This window comes from Poecile atricapillus, chromosome W (assembly GCF_030490865.1).
Source record: "Poecile atricapillus isolate bPoeAtr1 chromosome W, bPoeAtr1.hap1, whole genome shotgun sequence".
Lineage (NCBI taxonomy): Eukaryota > Metazoa > Chordata > Aves > Passeriformes > Paridae > Poecile > Poecile atricapillus.
The window spans coordinates 40,117,123-40,136,255 of record NC_081288.1 but is presented as its reverse complement, the minus strand read 5'-3'; positions in this window follow the sequence as shown (position 1 = coordinate 40,136,255).

Genomic DNA, 19,133 nt, shown 5'->3' with positions numbered 1-19,133 from the left:
ACTATGCATTTGAGAAGATATTAGCACTGAAAATTTTATGTTGTTTACTAGAACATACATTAATTGCCAACATCTTTCATTTATCCCTTATCTTCCATCCCAAATTTTCTTAGTATTATAAAGTGTTAATGATGCCAGTAAAAAAGACCAGATATTCTAGGGTTAAGTCATATTTTTCTGCCTTTCCTATCACATAATATATTCACAAATGCCTGGTGACAATGCACATAATTACTTTCTAATTTTTTTTTCCAAGCACCTCTCATCTGGGAGTACAGAATAGCCTAAACAACATCCTTTATAAATATTACATGGAAGAGCTTCTGACTATTAAGATGTAAAGCTTCTTATTTCAGCATACCCCAACTAAAAGGAGAAGTTGTAATTTTTATTATAGAATCCAAATCCTGTTTATTTGTTTCAGGTGATTTCTGCATAAATCAAAGGCATCGGTCATAATCTGGGGTTCATGGGGTTACACTGGAAGCGTTTGACAAGACGGGCTAAAAAAAACCTGATCAAATATGAAAATGTAGTAGCATAGATCTATGCTTGCAAAGATGAGAATATGGAAGTGAGAACCACCACTGTTCCCTTTTCTGATTCTGCAAGGAGGAAAGGGAAATTGAAAGCTGGTTTAAAGGTGACTTTGGCACTTGTGGAACTGATTCTGCAGCCTCCAGTTCTGCCTCAACAGTCCTGCCACACACTACCAGCTTGTGGTAAAACCTCAGACCCCTCAAGTACATTCGTTTCACCAGTTTATTCTACCTTCCTGCACTCCTTCAGTTCTGCTTTCCTCTGCAAGAGCTCACTGCACTGCAACAAGTCAAGGACAGTGGCTGTACTGGGGTCTCTGTGCCCCTTTGCTCTCTCAGAAACCATCCCTGCTGTGTACTGGCTTCGTGGGAGGTTCCAGTCAGCAATCCAGGCCCTGGTGCTGAACTTTTTAGGAAATAAACCCAAGGCCCGTTCTTCTTATTCTTATATTCATATTCTTATTCTTACTTTTATTACTTTTCTTCTTTCTTCAAAATCTTATTCTGTATTATACCATCATGAAAGGAAAGCAGCTTCAGGACATGGAAGTTCTAATCTCTCGCTGACTACTATTCAAGTCCAAAGGAAAATACATTTGCTTAAGGCTTTGCAGTTTTGGGAATTCTCTTTCAAAGATTTCAAATGCAGTTCCCTGGAGAATATTTGAACTTCCTCTCTTACTGTCACCCCCTTCTCTCACCCTCATCACCCTACTCATATTGCAGTAATGAAAATTAAGCCATGTAACCTTTTATCCATATAATTTAAATTTCATTTCTGAACATGGCAGTATGGAAGTATAGTGCAGTGTTGAACACCTTTTGAACAGCTTTCCTTCTGTTCAGGTTTATTTATCTTGGTTTGCTCTGCCAGAGGCCATTCTGTCATCCTTAATTTCAGAAAAGAATTCTCTTATTCCTATAGATCAAAGCAGAAACACTTGGAAAAGCTGGCACACTGGTTGTCTTCCTGTTCTATCCTCGTGATCTGGTGCTGGCAGCATCTGCAGTGACTGTGGCTCCAGCTTTCCAGCCTCATGCCGAGGGGTCTGATGCAGATCTCCACACGCTGCAGGAGGTCCAGAGGCTCTGTGTCACGGACAGTGGCAGCAGCTGCTGGTGAACCAGCTGTGTGGGTCCCTGCAAAGGCCGTGGTGCAGCAGCGGCAGTGCAGCGGTGGGGCAGACGAGTACCTGACTCTCATTTGTTAGCCTGTCAGGCACATACCAACAGGATCAGAACAGCTCTTCAGAACCACTAAAAGTTGCCTGCACTTCTCAGATCTGATCTAAATTTCATAAAAGGGGTACAGATCACCATGTTGATGCCAGCAGGATGGGGACTAGACCTCTCCTGTCTGTTGAAGTCTTTTGGGGAATACAGTCTTTATTGCTCTTTGTAAATGAGTTCTTCTGTAGAAGGTAATTTCAAGATACATTTTGGTATATGTAAAGATTTTTTAAACTTTTAATAATTTATCTGACAAATACAGAGATAGAAAGGTGGAACAACTTCTTGGTATGCTCTGGTATCCTCAGAGGAAGCACACCATTCTGTAATTGTGTGATGTGACAACACTTTTTTTGGCAGAAACAGAAATAATAAATTGCATAGCCTAGGTTCTGAAAATTATAACTAATGAATGAGACTCTGATGTTATGTTCCCTTGACGTGAAACTGGCATATACCTACTAGTGTATGCCATCAAGAACATCTCTGGCTGGAAGTGTGATTCTTTACCCAACTCTGCCCTTACAGGGAAGCTGAGGGTAGCTACACTGAGGACTGAGATTTGGAGAAGTCAGGTCCCTCCTCACACTACTTTTGGCTACTGGACCTTACTAGGCAATGAAAAAAATGAAATGATGGATGAGTTGACACTTGTGCACTCAACGAAGAAGCTACAAGAGGAAATTCTGGCTGATCTCAACAAAAAATTCTTTGCAGTGTGACCCTTGCCATGTCCTTCTGCTTGGGCAATCACTTATATCCAATAACATTTTAGGAGCTGATTCTTATATTAAATGCATAGAATGAATCTCAACTGCCTCTGCCAGAAGCAAGATTTGAGATGCTCACTTATTCCTGAAGAGGCCAATTGTACCACTAACTGTCTCAGCAGAGAACTCTCCTTGGCACATAGTTCTGCTGCACTTGATAGAAGCAAGCAGATTCATCACAATCCAGTCTCATTTTCATTTTTATTTTTCTGTATCATAAAGTAAATTAAATGGGGCTAATGTTCCAAACCTTCTATCTCATTTCAAGGATTTTGATTGCCAGGTGGAAGAGAAATGGTTGATTATTCTAAATATTTGAAGCATTTTCTGCTAAGAACAACTTTGCACACATTGCGAATTAAAATTCATCATTCCTGACTTAAGATGATTTAATTGTTTGACTAATGCTCATGTTTATTTCATGTAAATGTTAGAATTTGACCATATGTGTCATTTTTATAACAGATGAGATTGGTTTGATATTTGCATAAGTTAAACATTGGGACAATAGGTGTATTTATTGTTTACATAACCAGGTGTCAAAAATTATGCAATAACTAAATTTTTGCTGCCACCTTGTGGTGCTGCAGTCTTTTGATGACAAAAATGGGATAATCAAAGCTTATGCAAAGTAAACAAAGCAAATGGACTATATAATTATACTGATTATTCTTCTCTTTTTATCCTTTTTTTCCTCACACATAATCTGTGATGCTACTTAATAAAGATTTACTCCCATCTTCTGACTTTTATAATTTATCTCTTTGCTGTCTTTTGTTCATAGGATCCCCATATATAAGCTGCTAACTAAGAGCAATCTATCCTGTATCCATGAACACTATCAGAACAAGCTTTTTTAAAACTGGAGAACCTCTCAGTGTTAAACCTTGATTTTTATGATAATTTTTAGCCTAATTGCCAGTGCCAGTTCCTCAGTTCTTCTAGAAAGTAAGATTTGTCTTTTCAAATTCTTTATATATTTTGTACAGGCCGTTTTCTTTTGGGCCTATGTTGCAGATGCTTTTCGTTGCCAGTCTAGAAATGCTTGAAATAAAGTACTTGCAGCCTATAATGTGCTTATCTGGAAAATGGCAGACTTTGAAAAACTCTCTAAGTGCTTCAAGTGATGTTACAGACCTGTTCATATTATATGCTGACATTGATTGGTTTTATTTCCCTCTCCTGCAGTGTTTGAGAGAGAATCATATAATACCTGTACTGTGATCCCTGTTTCGAGGTAGGCATTAGATTTCTCAGTTTTCTGGTGTCTGAACAATGTTGAGTTATACTGCTACTGGTTCTGATGTCTGGGCTTGGTTAAATCCCCACTTACAAGATCATTTATGCCTGAACCCATGCTTCAAGTCCGAAGCTACAGTGTTGGCCTTCTGATGGGACTTTTGGGTGAATCATGGCTCCATCAAACCTCCCTGCTGGTCAGCAGTGTATGAAATCAAGCAGACTAGCTACATCATGTCCATAGGAAAGTGTGCTCCAGGAAGGCTAACTCCTCACTTTTGCTTTTTTTGCTTTTATTTTTTTGTTTGTTTTGTTTTGTTTTGTTTTGTTTTGTTTTGTTTTAAAATCACTGCAAAACCATGGGGGTTTTGCAGCTTGCAATATGGGGGCAGCATGCAGCATATATTAGGTGAAACCTCTGTATTAAATCTATGTGAAATGGCTATGCTAAATGTGGAGGAATAGACTTGAGAAGCATGTTGATTTATTTCAGCCAACAAAATCACTCATGGAAAGAAGACAAGGCAGAGGGAGGGAGGCTGATCAACAGAAGCTGATAAAAATGACAATTCTATTTATTTAGATGGATATGAATGAGCCTTTAATCCACAGCTCTTATGCTGAGAACAGCCCAGATCAGTGTGAAAGACATGCCTTAGTTGTGGCAGCAGGAACAGGTGACAATCCAGTGTAAAGTGATGTCCCCCCTTCATATAAAATATCCCCAAAAATTCCCCTTCCCTTCAGGAGCTGCTGTAGCCACCATGTGTGTGGAGGCTGGTTTTACTGTGGCATTCAGACTGGATCCCTGCTTGGGAACTGCATAGATCTCATTGTGCCTTTTCACTTTATACTCTTCATTTACTTCTGCATAATTGTTCAGCTCTTCGGGATGAGGGCTACTGCAAGGATAAAACTCCAGTGTCTCTGCTGGGGAATTCTAGCACAACTGCTCAGCTGCCCTGGAAGGTTTCTGCATGGCTGTTGAAGTATCCTTGGTCTGCTTGCTTCCCTTCCCATGAGCTGGCAAGGGGTCACATCTCCCAGGAAGATGCCTGCCACATGAAGGGACAATGTAGTTGCCATTTTTCCTTTGTTCATGAATATTTACCCATATGCCTGTCCTGATGGTTGAGAATGGAAATTCTTATTATATGTCTTTCTTCTCCTGCGCTTTTTCTGTTCGTTTGGTACTGCTTTCATGTTCTCCTAACACCTTCTAGAATTCAGCACTTCACCTGCTACCTATATTTGAGCCTTAAGGCCCTGTAAGAAAAGGTGAAGCATTTAGCAGTTATCGACAAGTGAGGATTGATTTCAATTCTAATTATGAGGTACTTCTAGAAAGAAGTTTTCAGAAACCTTTGAACAGGAACAAGCTATGGGACTTGATCATGGATACCAGGATGGAGGGAGGGAATGAACAAGGGAGGGAGGCAAGGCAACCAAATAAAAGATAATAAAAGAGTGAGGTATTTTGAACTGATTGATTTTTATCTGCTCTTGTCTTTCTAACCATCCTATTTACAAAACCCAGCAAGTGTGTGGCCCCCCTGTGAGGTGTGAATACCAAAATACCTCTTAGTGTTTTGTTATGCATAAGAGCTACAAAGTGGGATAGAATGCTGTTGTTAGGGTTGTTTTGTTCTCAAGAGAGAGTTTTGTTGTTTTTTATACTGAAGGAGCACCATCAGTTGGAGTAATGTACCTTGAAGAATCTGGACATAAGTCTAAATTAGAACTAATATCAAATTAGGAACCACTCTAAGAGATGAAGATCCCCCAATTGTTATAATTTTTTTAGACTAGTAAAATATATACACACCAGCAGAAAACTATATTTTCCCATTAAAAAATGGATGTGCTTAAAGTTTTATGAATCAATCTTATGTTTGAGTAGAGAATTATGCTAGCATAATTTAAAGTAAAGGAAACCAATGATTATCACAGTTGATTATCTCCACAAATATGTGGTATCTGTTGAAAGAGAACAAATAATGAAAAGTCTCAGAGAATTATTGTGACTGCAAATATAGAGGCATAGAAAAGAGGCTAAGAGAAATTCTCAGAAAAAAACCCCAAAAATTTTAATCAGATACTGGGGCATTAAAAACAGTATGAAAGTACCACAGCAAATAATTACAACCATAAGATAAGATAAAGCATCTCTAGCAGTTCAGATATGTTTGTTCTGCCAAAAATCACTGTTACAGCCTCCCTCTACTGCCTGAGCTATTGGCAAACACAATACCACAAGGAATAACAAAGTCCTAAGGGTGTGAAAAATCTGGTTGTGTACACAGAACCTTGAAACCAGCTTCAGTGAAAGGAAAAGCAAGACAGTGACCCCCCACATTCGGTCCTTTTCATTAATGAGAAAGTGGGGGTGTGTGGAGCAGCACATAAGACCATTACAGCGACTGTCAGAGTGTTTTTAAAAGAAGATTTAGAGAAGTAGGGGTGAGTTCACTGCAGTTCAAGCCAGCTTTTACTTATACACAGATAGGCCACTGGAATTTCAAAATTACTCTTTTCACTGCAGTTTAAAAGCAGAAAAATTGATGATTTGAGAAAGATTGTTAATAAATACTACATCTTCAGAAATACACCCAAGGCACTAGTCAAAAGGAAGCTTGGGACTTTCATTCTGGCTTTCCCTGGTCCTCTGGGCACTCAGGACCTTCTTCCTGATGCTGAGGCCAGCAGGGACAAGCGTCTGCTCTAGGGCTGTCCCTGGCAACCTTGTGGATCAGCTGTCACTGCACTTCACAGCTCTGAGCAGGACTGTACTGACAGTACATGGGTGAATGGGCCTCTTTCGGAGCTGATGCTCATTTGACACTTAGCACATGTCCAAACTTCTCTCCTGAGGGAGACCTGCCTGACTTTCACTGCTCTACGACATAAGCTGTCTTCATTAAGACACAGAAAATGATAAAATTTAGTTGCCTTTATTTTTTTACCAGTCATCACACACAGATTGAAGCTGTTCTCCTTATCCATTTGGATTTCCTAGACCCAAGCCACGTCTTGTAACTGAAGCAATAGTTTCATTTATAAATGTAAATCTGTTGCAATAAAATTGAATGCTCATGGAAGTCAAACGTTGCCAGAGAGGGGTGAATTAAGGGAAGTAGCAATACAAAGGCTATGAACAGAGCTCACTGATCTCCAAAGAAGTGGCAGAGCTTGTTTCTTACCTCAGCAACATCTGACACTCACAGAGAAGGAAAATTACAGCAGCGATGGAGCCCACCTGAAATGAGAATATACACACACATACAATATACACAAATGAGAATAACACAAATTGTTATATATATGCATATAACATATACATAGTATATATACAACATGTATGTGCAGTTTTGTCACAGGTTTCTTTAGGCAACCTGCAGAGGCAAAATAAAAGATGGATGGAAAGTATTTTTGGTTTCTTGTGTCATCACTCTGATTTATACGTGTCGTGGTTTTAAAGCAGTAACTAAGAAAAATTACTAGAAAACTTACTTATTTCTTGCTGTAAGATATGGATTAGAACAAGAGCAAAACAGGCTTAAAACGTAAAAGGAATAAAGAAAGTTTATTAACAAAACTACAAGAATAAGAACCAGAATAAACCTCCAGAAAACTCTTCTATCCCCCACTACCCACCATTCCCTTGTTCACATGATAACATAGAGACAAAACTTTGGAACTTTGGTGTTTAAAACAGTCCCAATTCCTGCTAGTCTTCTCATCAGTCTTTGTAGAGAAACAGAAGTCTTCTTCTGCTAATCTATGGAGTTTCTTACAAGAAAACTATTTCTGTTATAGCTTTCTATTTCTCTGATGCCAGCTGCCCGGAAATCTGTCATCAGAGTTCACTCCTCTCATTTCACATCACTCTGAGGTGTGTATGGGCCATGAGTCTAGGGATGTCATTTTTAAGGATGGGTTATTTAAAGGCAAAAGTTCTCTTCATCTGTCTCTGTGAGCTTCTCTGGAAACAGTTTTCTCATTGCTTCTCAAGGCCTCAAATCTTCACCTCACTCTGTTCCAGCACCTCACTGTATCACAATTACTCTACCTTTTGCTCAAAATTCACACTTTGAACACTCCATTCCTCCCAATATACTTTGTCATGAATTAAAGGAGTTTTTTCAAAACACTATTGTACATCTCCATAGCTTTAACAGAAAAATATTTCAGCTTATAAAGCATCTCCTTATCCTCTCTTCCCCATCTAAAACTTAACTCTTTTCTTCACTGTCTTTGATAGTTTTATGATGTCTCTTTCATGTTATCTCTCTCTCTCTCATTCTTCTCTCTCTCTCTCTCTCTGAGAAAAAGGAGTAATCTGTAAATCTCATCCAGGTAGTAAAAGAATTAAAGTCTTGGAAAGCTGCAGATGTTCATGGTGTCAGGTTTCAGTCCAGCAGCAGAAACTACAAACTAAACCAGGCTGGCCGGCTCCGTTTCTCCCCCCGCCCTCTGCGGCCTTGTCCAGCCTGGAGGGGAGGAGGAGGCCGAGTCAGAGCCTTGCTATCTCTTCAGAAGCCGGAAACCAAAGATAGCAAGAGGCCTTTGGCTTTACATCTTAAGGTGGTGTTCATAAGTTGATCTCACTTTTCAATGGTCAAAACTGCTGTCAATTCTTAGAAATGACTGATAATTGGTCAGGAGAAAAGACTCCCATCAGCCACCAGCAGCTTCAACTTCCTTAGCTCCCAAAGCTATCTTAAAGGTAAAGTCACCCTATGACAATAGTAATTTCAAGTTGTCCTAGACAAGTACAACAACTTCAGGTATGTTTTGCCCTTGTAAAACAACTCAAGAACCCGCTAGAGTTATGTGCACTTAAACCAAACTGCAGAGATAGAGCTGCTGTAGTAGTATCAAGAGATAGCTTCCCCTTCAACCAAACACTTGTTATCAAGCTCTTCATTTAATTTTTACTGTCCTGTCCTTCCCATAATATCTCTCAAAATGGTACAAAAAAGTACATCTTTCTACTGTTCTTGTGTTGTTTTCTAGACTGTTCCAGTCTGGCGAAAGGTAAACTGTACTCAGTGACATATTTCCTTACCTAGGGGAGCCTCTGCAGTGTCTTTGGGTGCCTCCCTGTGTTGCTTTGGTTCTTTCAAGTAGCAGCACCTCCCAGCGGGCACACTTACAATGCCTTTATCCACACCACTGCTCAAAATGGAATGGTTCCTTTCCTGGAAAAAAACAAGCTGGAAGATGTGCACTGAGGTGCTATGTGGAAAACCCCATCATTAAAAGGGAAGTAGCATAACAAAACAACCTACTTAGTCATGAGTACATCCTGGGTTTGCTCTGATACAAACCATTCACTAAATTCCTCTAAGGAGAGAAGACAGATCTTTAGAAAGCATACAGTCCACGTGTAGTTGTCTGTGTCGGCAAAGACAGATAGCTGAGCCATGCACTGGAAGTAACATTTTAAAACAAAATAAAACAAGTAAAAGTTTTTTATAAAAACAAGGAATACAAACAGGATTTTCTGTGGCCCAATAGATGCATCCATACAAAGGCAAACTGGAACAAATCTAAAAGAATCAGAACCCATCAGAAACATTCAATTTTCACACTAGGTTACTGTCTAATTATTAACAAAAATGAAAGCTCCTATTCTCATGTTTAAAGCATCAAACACGACAGTATTGCCTGAGGATCTGAAAAAGACCAACATCCACAATGACATTCCTTAATACAACTAAACTTTTTACAGTAATGCTGATGAACTCATACTCAAGCTAAACAACTTTTTCAATGAGTTTGAGATGTGGAAATTTACTCTCGGGGGCAAACTTTACAACTTTGCTATTAGAACAAGTCACGTCTTCTTTGACTTTATCCCTTCTAATTTAAACCTATAGAAATATGCATATAAACTTTCAAAGCAAAAACTCCACTCACACGCTCCTCACTCCTCAAAGGATGAGAAACAGATGTATAATTACTTTTTTAGTGTCTTACTGGCAGCTGTTCCAAAACCATGGTGATAAGAACAGTATACAAACCACTCTAATGCAAAAAGATGTAAAGTACTTTGTTCAATGTCGGACAAGGGCTGCACAGTCTAGCTGCTAAATGGACATGGGTATTCTCTACCCACTGGACTTCTTGTAGTACAGACACTTACTGATGCAAGATACTCTACTAACTAATAGAATATCTAAGGTTCCCCTTTAATTGCTAATTTCATAATTTTCAAAAGTCTTTGAATGAGAGACAGAGAATTTGGGGCCAAACGTTATTCTGTTATAAAACAGTGTAAATATGTCAATGAAAATTAAAATGCATATATTTTTATCAGAAGAGGGGTCAAGAACGTCTCAAAAGAAGCAAAAAATTGTCACATTTAGAAATCAAGATTTCATCAGCAAAAAATATATACAAAATGTTATATGGATATCACATATTATCATTATGCAAATAGTTAAAATCTAATTTGTTTTGACAGCCCTGCTGAAAATGAAGTGGCAAATAAAAGCCCTGATTGTATTGACACAGGCTAATAATCAGTTATGAATTTCACTGAGACTGTTATGCATCAGTTTAAGCACTGCTTCCTTTCAGAAATGTTGTAGGATGAATGAGACTGATTTCATCCAATCAAATGATTGTGATGAATGAGGATTGATTAGGAGTAATCTGATCTGTCTTCTCAAATGCTCTGCAAGTATGCATTCAAATGAGTGCATTCTGAGGTAGGAAGAATTTGTTTGCACACAAATTTATTTTTATATTAGAAAGGATATTAATTAACGTATAATTGTATCTGTGGTGCCAAACATGTCTTGTGAGCTGTATTACATTATAGGTCACACATCTTAAATTTTATGTCCCAAAATTTAACATTTCAAGCTGACAAGAGACTGAGTCAGATACTTGCTCCCACCTGGGGTGTAGCGTAGGAAATTAGTCCAACATATTCTTCTGTGTATTCCCACAACAAAGCACTTAAAAAAGGTGCCAAGATCCCTAGATATGCATAAAGAAATGAAATTAAAGATCCTTAAATGCCTGGATCAAATCTAGTGATTCCAGACTCCCTATCAAGTCAGCAGCAAGCATGGCATCTCTGGAGGGTCAACTGCAGTTTCTGATATCAAATTGCTGGTGATGTTGTTGGCATCATGCTGAAATTAAAATGGTTATGTTTCATGACTGGTCATATAAAAATGGGTCAGATGAACTGTGCCTTCGGGCCAAATCTCAGAAAAGAATTTGACCACCTCCACCTTCCACCAAATGGAAACATGCAAAATATGCAAGCTACCTGTGTATTGAGCACCTTATAAAAGACATCTTTAAAAATCCAGATGATGCATCAAGATTTTTATTTCCAAATGAGGAAGGTTCACTCGCTGCAAAGCAGAAAACAAGCAATAATATATCCAACAGTGAAAAAGCATTAGTTATGATATTGTTTGAACTCTTCAATAGCTCTTTTGTGATGTTTTCCAACAGAAGTAGGGCAGCTGTGCGTTTTGAACTGTTTTTCATTATCATAGGTATTTCTAAACACCTTTATATATCTGGACATAAACATGCCCTGAAAAGCGGGCTGAAATGAATTGTGTTTTTCTTAGTAGAAGAAGCATATATCAGATATGAATTACAAAGCTTACACATTTTAATCATTGCACAAAATGAAATTATATAAAGTGAGTATTATCAATCATTACAAACTGGCACAACAAAATGACAGTATTATGTAAATCTTTTTTAACCTGAACAATAGAGAGTGAAAATTTGGACTCTGTCTTCTCCACACTTCTAGGAATTTATTCAGAGAAAGAGACCTCCCAGATGATAAGAAATAGATGTTTCTCAAGCTATTTTCACTGGCAAATTAGTTTCTTATGTCCATGGTGCAGAGATGTGGTCTACTTGTTCTGACTAAAAGAATAGCTAGAAGCTAAAAAAAAAAAAAGCTGCTATAAAAAAGCAGGTTAATTTTTTACATCAGCATTCTGAAACTTGTGAAGCTTGAGATTTTTTCTTGAATGGGGAGTAAAATGTTTGTACAGATGAAGACTACTTACAGGAGTCTTAAAACAACAGATAAGAACTTATGTGACGCCTCATAACACTTATATGCTTTCTCTTATATCCTTTTTGGTAGCAGCAGTGGTCTGCATTTCTTCTGTTTCCACTCTCAACTTCTGATAGGACCCTTTCCCCAGTATCTGTGACATTTTAGGGAAAGAAAAGATTAATGTTTCTTTAAAAGTATGCTATCTAAGGCTATCCTAAAAATGTTCATTAGGAGTCTTACCAGTTGAATCTCAACTGTGGCTGACAGTCATGTAAAGCTAATACAGTGTAAGTGAGTCACTTCTGATAACTGACATTTGTCCCTTAAGTCCTTATTTTCAAAACAGGTTGAGGAAAATGTTGTTTAAGTCCACTCTGTTAAAAAGAACCACTTGTTCACTTACCACTTGTAAGTGGAACAAGTTGCAATTTAGAGTAGATTGTGTCAAAGTAAAGCTCCCAAAACTAAAGTTCATATTAACCTTTTGGGTTGTGCTTACAAGGTTTGAACATGTGACACTGGTGAGATAATGAATCTATCATTTGTGGCCTGAATTACATATGGAAACTGCATCTCTCTGCACAGTCCTTCTGTTGGTGTCTTGGCATCTGGGCAACATATTCTCAAATGGACTTAGTTTCCACTAGGCTTTCATCTGGTTTTTCTCTTTTTTCCCTAAGAAATAAGTTTTTGCTGCAGTAGGGAATTGAAAACGTAATATCAGTATTCTCAAATTCAACATCTTTATATGTGTTGACAAAGGTGGAGTGTCTTGCAAAATAGGGTCTGTCTCTGATTTGCCTTCTGCAATCTGCAGGCAGCCCTCTGGGAGTTCTGGGGAGCAGAGGCTTCTATATCCTCTCATCTTCAACCTGTGCCTGTGGCTTACTCTATAAAAAGTAATTTGTCTTCACTGTAGGATAGTCAAACACTCAGTACTAACAGGCAAAACATTTGGGAATGGCTCAGGACAGCTTCCCAGACATTTTCTAGGAATCTGTCTATCTTTCCTCTGTTCCTCCCTGCAACCTAGCAAACTGGTGTTTTTCCTGAGGTTGTTTCTCACTCCCATGCAGACACCTCTCTTCCAAAAGAACACAAGATGGCTGATTTAATCTGCACTGACATTTCAAAGAGTGAGCATAAAGGTAGTGCCCAGAGAATCTGAAATATTTAATACTCATATATGTATTATCCTATGAGCTTTTGGTTTGAATTTCAGTAGACATCGCTCCCAGCATCAATTTAGAGAGATCTAAAGGAGAAAAATAAAGAAAATTGACAATGAAAATATAATGATGTATAACTAAAAACAAGTTCAGCCTTTCTGAGTGAAAATGCCTTCACAATGTTAAGCTACAGCCTTGCAGAGAGCAGTACTCAGTATCTTTGAAGTGCTTCTTCACCAGTCAATACTGAAGGGGAAAAGGAAGCACAAAGACAAAACTGCTGGACTTTATTGCCCTTGAGGCATATTGCAGGAAAAGAGGATGATTATGAATCTAAGATGATTAAATACTAATGACACAAACTTCACAAGTGATGAAACAGCCAAATAAATTACCAGTGCTTTTAAACCAGACAAGTTTAGATTAACAGTACTTCTGTGAGACAGTTTGATAAATGTCTTGAATTTAGCAGCACTGTTTTGTCCCTGTTTCAGGGACCTTTGACTTTGGTCAGCTGCTTAGTAATTGGACTGGTTTGCATCTATGCATTGTGATATGTCATCCTCTGGATGATATTCTTTGTGAAAATATGGGGATTTTTTATGATTCTACAGCACAGGTTTCCCAGCAAGAATGACCCATGAGGTGCTGTTTCAACACATCAGTATCAATAGTACTCAAAGCCAGGTCTGCTTTGATAATTTCCAGGGTTAGCACAAATGTGAAGTTCATCTCTACTTTGGGCTAAGAATTTTGAATTCCTTTTACTACTCATCAAGAGTTGATTGTTTTATTATTACCAAACTGAAATTCCTATTTTCTCTGAGCAGTAACTTATTCCATAGACAATGACATTGACATCAGCTCAATTACTTACAATGCATCACACTATTTATTTTAGTTATCCAAACTTGGTGTTCAAAAATAAGTGTCATTTGGCATTAAGTTGCAATAGTCCTGGCAAAGCAGAATTTCTGGGAGCAACAGGTGTTGAACCATGAGACAGTGCTCCAAGGACACCGGTTCAACCCACAAACACTGCCTTCTGGACAGGTTTTAGGCCCCAAACTGTACATCCATATGCTGGGCAGACCAGGCTCATCCATACCAAACACTACAGAGAAATTTTCCACCAAATATTTTTATATCTTTTCCAGATTATGTCCTTTAGTGAATAGTTTGCCAGTACCTGCTACCTCACCCTCTCTCCATGAACCAGTCTATAAATACATAAAGTTTAGAATTTACTCAGAAATTTCAAATCTAAAGTGAAATTTGGCTGCAATGGTTGGAAGGTGGCTCAAGTAATTCCTCAAAAAACATTTTTTATGCTTCTTTCTCTATGAAGAGACAGACCTGAGACCTGAAGTTCTACTATGAAATCTTATTCTATGTTCATTTCATGCTCAGATCTCCAATATTTCTTACTGGTAGAAGCTCTGCATCTAGTACATCCCACCCCAATCACTGTCACACTAAAATAGTTTTTGGCATTTTTCAGAAAATACATGTTTCAAAACTTTTCTAAAAATGAAGCAGCTATTTCTTTGCCCTTTGATTGATTTTACATAATTGACTTAATAGCCAACATATTGTTCAACATTCCCGTTTGCAAAGAAATCTATTTGACAGTGTTCATAGACATATTTTTAGGTTTTGCTGAGCACATGTGAACATAAATATGGGATATTTTTGCCAAGAGCCCTTGCAGTAATGCAGTTATAAAGAACAAGTAGAATTTTTTGGTTTGTTCTGTTCTTGTTTTATAGATGCAGATAATATTTCAAAAATTGTCAGTATTATGACAGTCCAAATCACCACAAGATATCAGGGTTATGTATACTGAAGTAGGGAATTTAATATTTTTCAGAGGTATTAGACAAAGTGCTGTTTATTTCAAAAAGGTTGTTAAGCTGTTAGCTTAAGCTTTGTATAAAAACTGAATTCTACTTATCAACCCCTAATGTGAAAATACCCAGCACATGCCTTTGAACACTTCCTAAAGTCTGTGTAAGAAAGGCTTCCTGAACCTGATGTCCCACTACAGAAGCAGAATTAGATCACATGCTTGTGTTGGTGATACCAGCACTCACTCCTAATTCTCTTCAAGTGTTCTATATTCTGCATTATGCTTCCAATCTTCAGAGTTTTTAAATTCAGTTGGTGATTTCAAGTGTGGTTCTGGCCACAGCCTTGGTTTTGTCTTTGGACTATTGCATTGCATGTCAGAGTTTATGTATCCTGACAGATCATCCCTATCTCCATCAACTATGGGATACTGCAGTGCATAGCTTGATTAGTATTTCATGTCCATGTAAAAAACTTAGTCAAACGCTGAATTTGTGTTGCTGTAAGAAATAAATTGATTGGTCTGTGTTCTTAGAATAGAAGGTGGCAAATCTAATTTGATACTCTGGTTGTTTTAGCTGAAGGCAACCAAAGGCACAGCCCCGTGGAGATCAGTGGAATAGGGTGGCCATTTTCTGCAGTTCTCTTGGGCCTTCCTTTTCTTGAACCACACATCTTCTATAAAGCATTATGAACGTTTCACTAGCACCAGCTGCATAATTCTATCAACTGATTCTTAAACAGTTTGCTTTGAACTAAGCATGTTTATTAGATGGGAATTTTGATTCTTAATTTCCAAAATTTTAGATTTCACCACAGTTTTCCATTCTTTTACTCAATATTTAACTTTCTTTCTGTTGTGAATATAAAGAATGTGAACCTGTGACCTTTAGGTTGATTGTCTCTCCATACTCTCAGCAGTTAAAAATCTTTTCCCAAGACTTATTCCACAAGATATTTTTTAATATCTCTTAACTTTTCTTGGATAAACAAAAGAAACACCTTATCAGAACAAGGTGTTTATTAATGTTCAAAACTCTTGTTGTTCTTTTCTTTTTTTCCATCAATTTTTCAGCAGCTTTTCAAAGTCTCCAACACAGCATTCTGATAATGGTATCTCTAAAGCTATTTTCAGTCATTGCAATGCTTCTCAATTTTTCTTGACACTCCTTAAGAATTATTTTAGCCTTCTAAGTGTCAGTTCAGAGCCAGTTATTTTCCTACCATAGTGTCTAAATTCTCTTGACTAGCAACTTTCCAGGATGCAACTCCTCCTCCTGTTACAATAAGCACTATGTTTTGCTCCTAGCTGAATGTTACTGCATTTGAAAGAATTAAAACGTGTATTGGGATGCTTGAAGTGGCAATTCAAAGGCTATATTTTGTATGAGATTGACAGAAAAACGCCTGCTCGAGCTAGTGAGCCTGAGCAGATGGCAGTGGTGTAGTTCAGCTATTGCCAAGCTCCAGCATGCAGCCTGGAATCTGAGAAACCTGCTCCAGTCTGTGAGACCTGGGATATTGTTAGCAGACAGCTGAAAATTAGCCTGCCTACAGCTGTGCAGGGTATAACAGGATCAAACACTTTACTAATTGTTAAAAAGTCTGGCAACACTGTTTGGGGAGCTCATAGGATCTGCTGAGAAAAAAGAAGCAAAGGCAATATAACCTAATCCCTTGCTGTCTCTTCCGGGCCACATCCCCAGCTCTGTAAGAGTGACAAAATTTTTCAGTACCTCCCTTTAGTCCACCGCCAGACTGACTTTTGAGCTCAGTCAGCAAATTGTTCACTGCAACAGCAACTGCAGCAGTGTATGGGGAATACATCAAGGGAGTGAGAACATCAGAACAGTAACATAACAAACCAGGGGCTGCAAAATCTCAGTGTAAACACCTGCCAATGCTTGTCACCGATCTTCTTAGGGCACAGCGGTGTGAAGTGACACATTGCAGCACACCTGGCACACCTGGCAGACCATGGACCAGCTCATTTAAGGTGTAAACATACATTTCAGGATTACTGGAAAAAAATCCCACTGAGCTAATTCAAGAGAAAAATTCATCCTCAGATATTTGCTAAATGCTATGGAGACTCACCTAGGGAACAGCAGGGAAGAAAATAAGGGACCCGCATGTCTGGGTGTCCCAGAAGATGGTCAAGTAGAGGTGCTAATGGAAAGAAAAACTCTTCTTTAACATCCATCTAAAGTGAATATTCATGGTGATATGGAAACTGTGAAGAAAATGGACAATAAGTTGACAATAGCAAAAATTTCATCAAGATGATTCTGAAAGTCGTGTGAACATATTTAATTTACTACTAGCAGTGACTGAGGTAGTGATATCCTGTACACATAATGAGAAAGTTTCAGCCATGACCGGACAAATATGGACAAGAAAATAAACCCTACAACCCCCTCCATGCCCTTAATATTTTTTCAGCTCATACAGGTGGTTATGCACTGCACCTGCAATATCTCTCCCCCACTGGCAGATGAATTTACTGTACATATGATGGGTGACTAAAATAAATGGAAAACCTTTGCTTCCAAAATATAGTCTGAGTGCGGCAAATTATCAGTGTTTTCAAAAAATTCATGCTTCATTTACATAATAGTAGATAATCAGATTTCTTTTCAAATATGGTATGGAGAATCCTACTTAAGCACATAGGTGTATAGATAGCATTCTCATGACAAAATCAAAACTGGTTTGAGATCATGGAAATCTCTTCCATTCAGACATTCAAGTAGACAAACAATGCAATAGTTTTTTTCAAAAATTGGAGCCTTTCAGATGATTTTGAAGTGCTGTGTCTATCACATCATATTTCTGTAACAGGGATAATATGGATTTAAGTAATTCACTGTATTATAAGTGCCAACAAGGTTGCATGATTATTGTGATATGAGGTTTCTGCTACTTTAATGGTTAGGGGCATGTTGTGTTATTGCATTATGTTATATTTGGTCCACAATAGAAACTTTCACACAGTTACAAACTTTGCTAAACAGAATTTTCTTTTTATTGTCAGAGAAGAAAAGAAGCTGAAAGAGCCAGCTATGATAAAAGTCAGATATCAAAGAGATGAGCCTTGTGATTTGACCTCTCCTGATCTTGCATCTGATCAATATAGAACTGTAGCCACTTTCACATTTCATCTTTCACATGAAGAGATGTTGGAGCTGTTTCATAAAAATTATATTAAGCTATATTTTGTTTAATACATTCTTTACAGTTTTATTTCCCATTTTCTCTCCAATATAATCTACATCTTTTTGATAAACAGTCCAGTTGAAGAGCTGACAATCATTGCCTCCATTTTTTTCACATATTTGAAATTCATTATTTATATTGAAATTATGCCTATTTTCCTTATATTTATTCTGTTCTCTGAAATTACATCTGAAACAGTGATATCTCTGTTTTTTGTGAATTAGCATTTTTATAAAGAAATTATACATGTAGTAACTTTTTTGTTTGCAGAGACCAAATGTTAACAAAATTGAGCATGTCTGTAGCTGATTTTTTAAAGCAAGAATATTTCCACTCAGTTCCCCAGACACAGCCAGATTCTCACCGATGTGTATGAAATACTGTTTCATCTGACTTCAAATGGGAATGGCAAACATTTCAAGCAAGGAATAAAAAGCCTGTTCACCTTCTTTATAGCTTTCATAACCATTTAGTTGGGTGACCTAAAAAACGTTTGAGTGCAGATTATGTGAGGTAGAGCAAGACAGAAAGAGGTAAAGCATCATAGTAGTCACATTTACATGACAGAGAAACCAAACAGTCCTGCAGCTGGATGCAGCTTTGAACATTATTGAACCCTCAGTAAACAAGAAAACAAATAAAAAACCTCACGTGTAATCAGAAGTTATGCCCCCATGCAGTACCTACTACAGAACCATCAAAAGATTTATTGCTTCTTTTCTCAGCCTTTCAAATTATTCCTGCTACATCAAGCCACATTCCACTCCTGTAAAATTTTGCACTTAACAGCTGCAAACACTTCAAGCAAACTGAAAAGATTTGACTAGGAAGGAACATGTGATAGGTCTCAGATTTCTTTTCTATTAGTTTCTGTTACTGGCAGCATTTATGTGAAAACAGATTTGTTTGCTTGTTTGTTTGTTTTGTGACTATCACACAACTAATGATTGCAGAAAGCCTGGAGTTGTTCACAATTTGATGATGCTCAAGCCATGCTTCCAGCACATGGCTTCATCGAGGCTAGGAGCAGGCTGGAAACTGAACCAAGATCTGCATCTGAGGCATCTCTCTT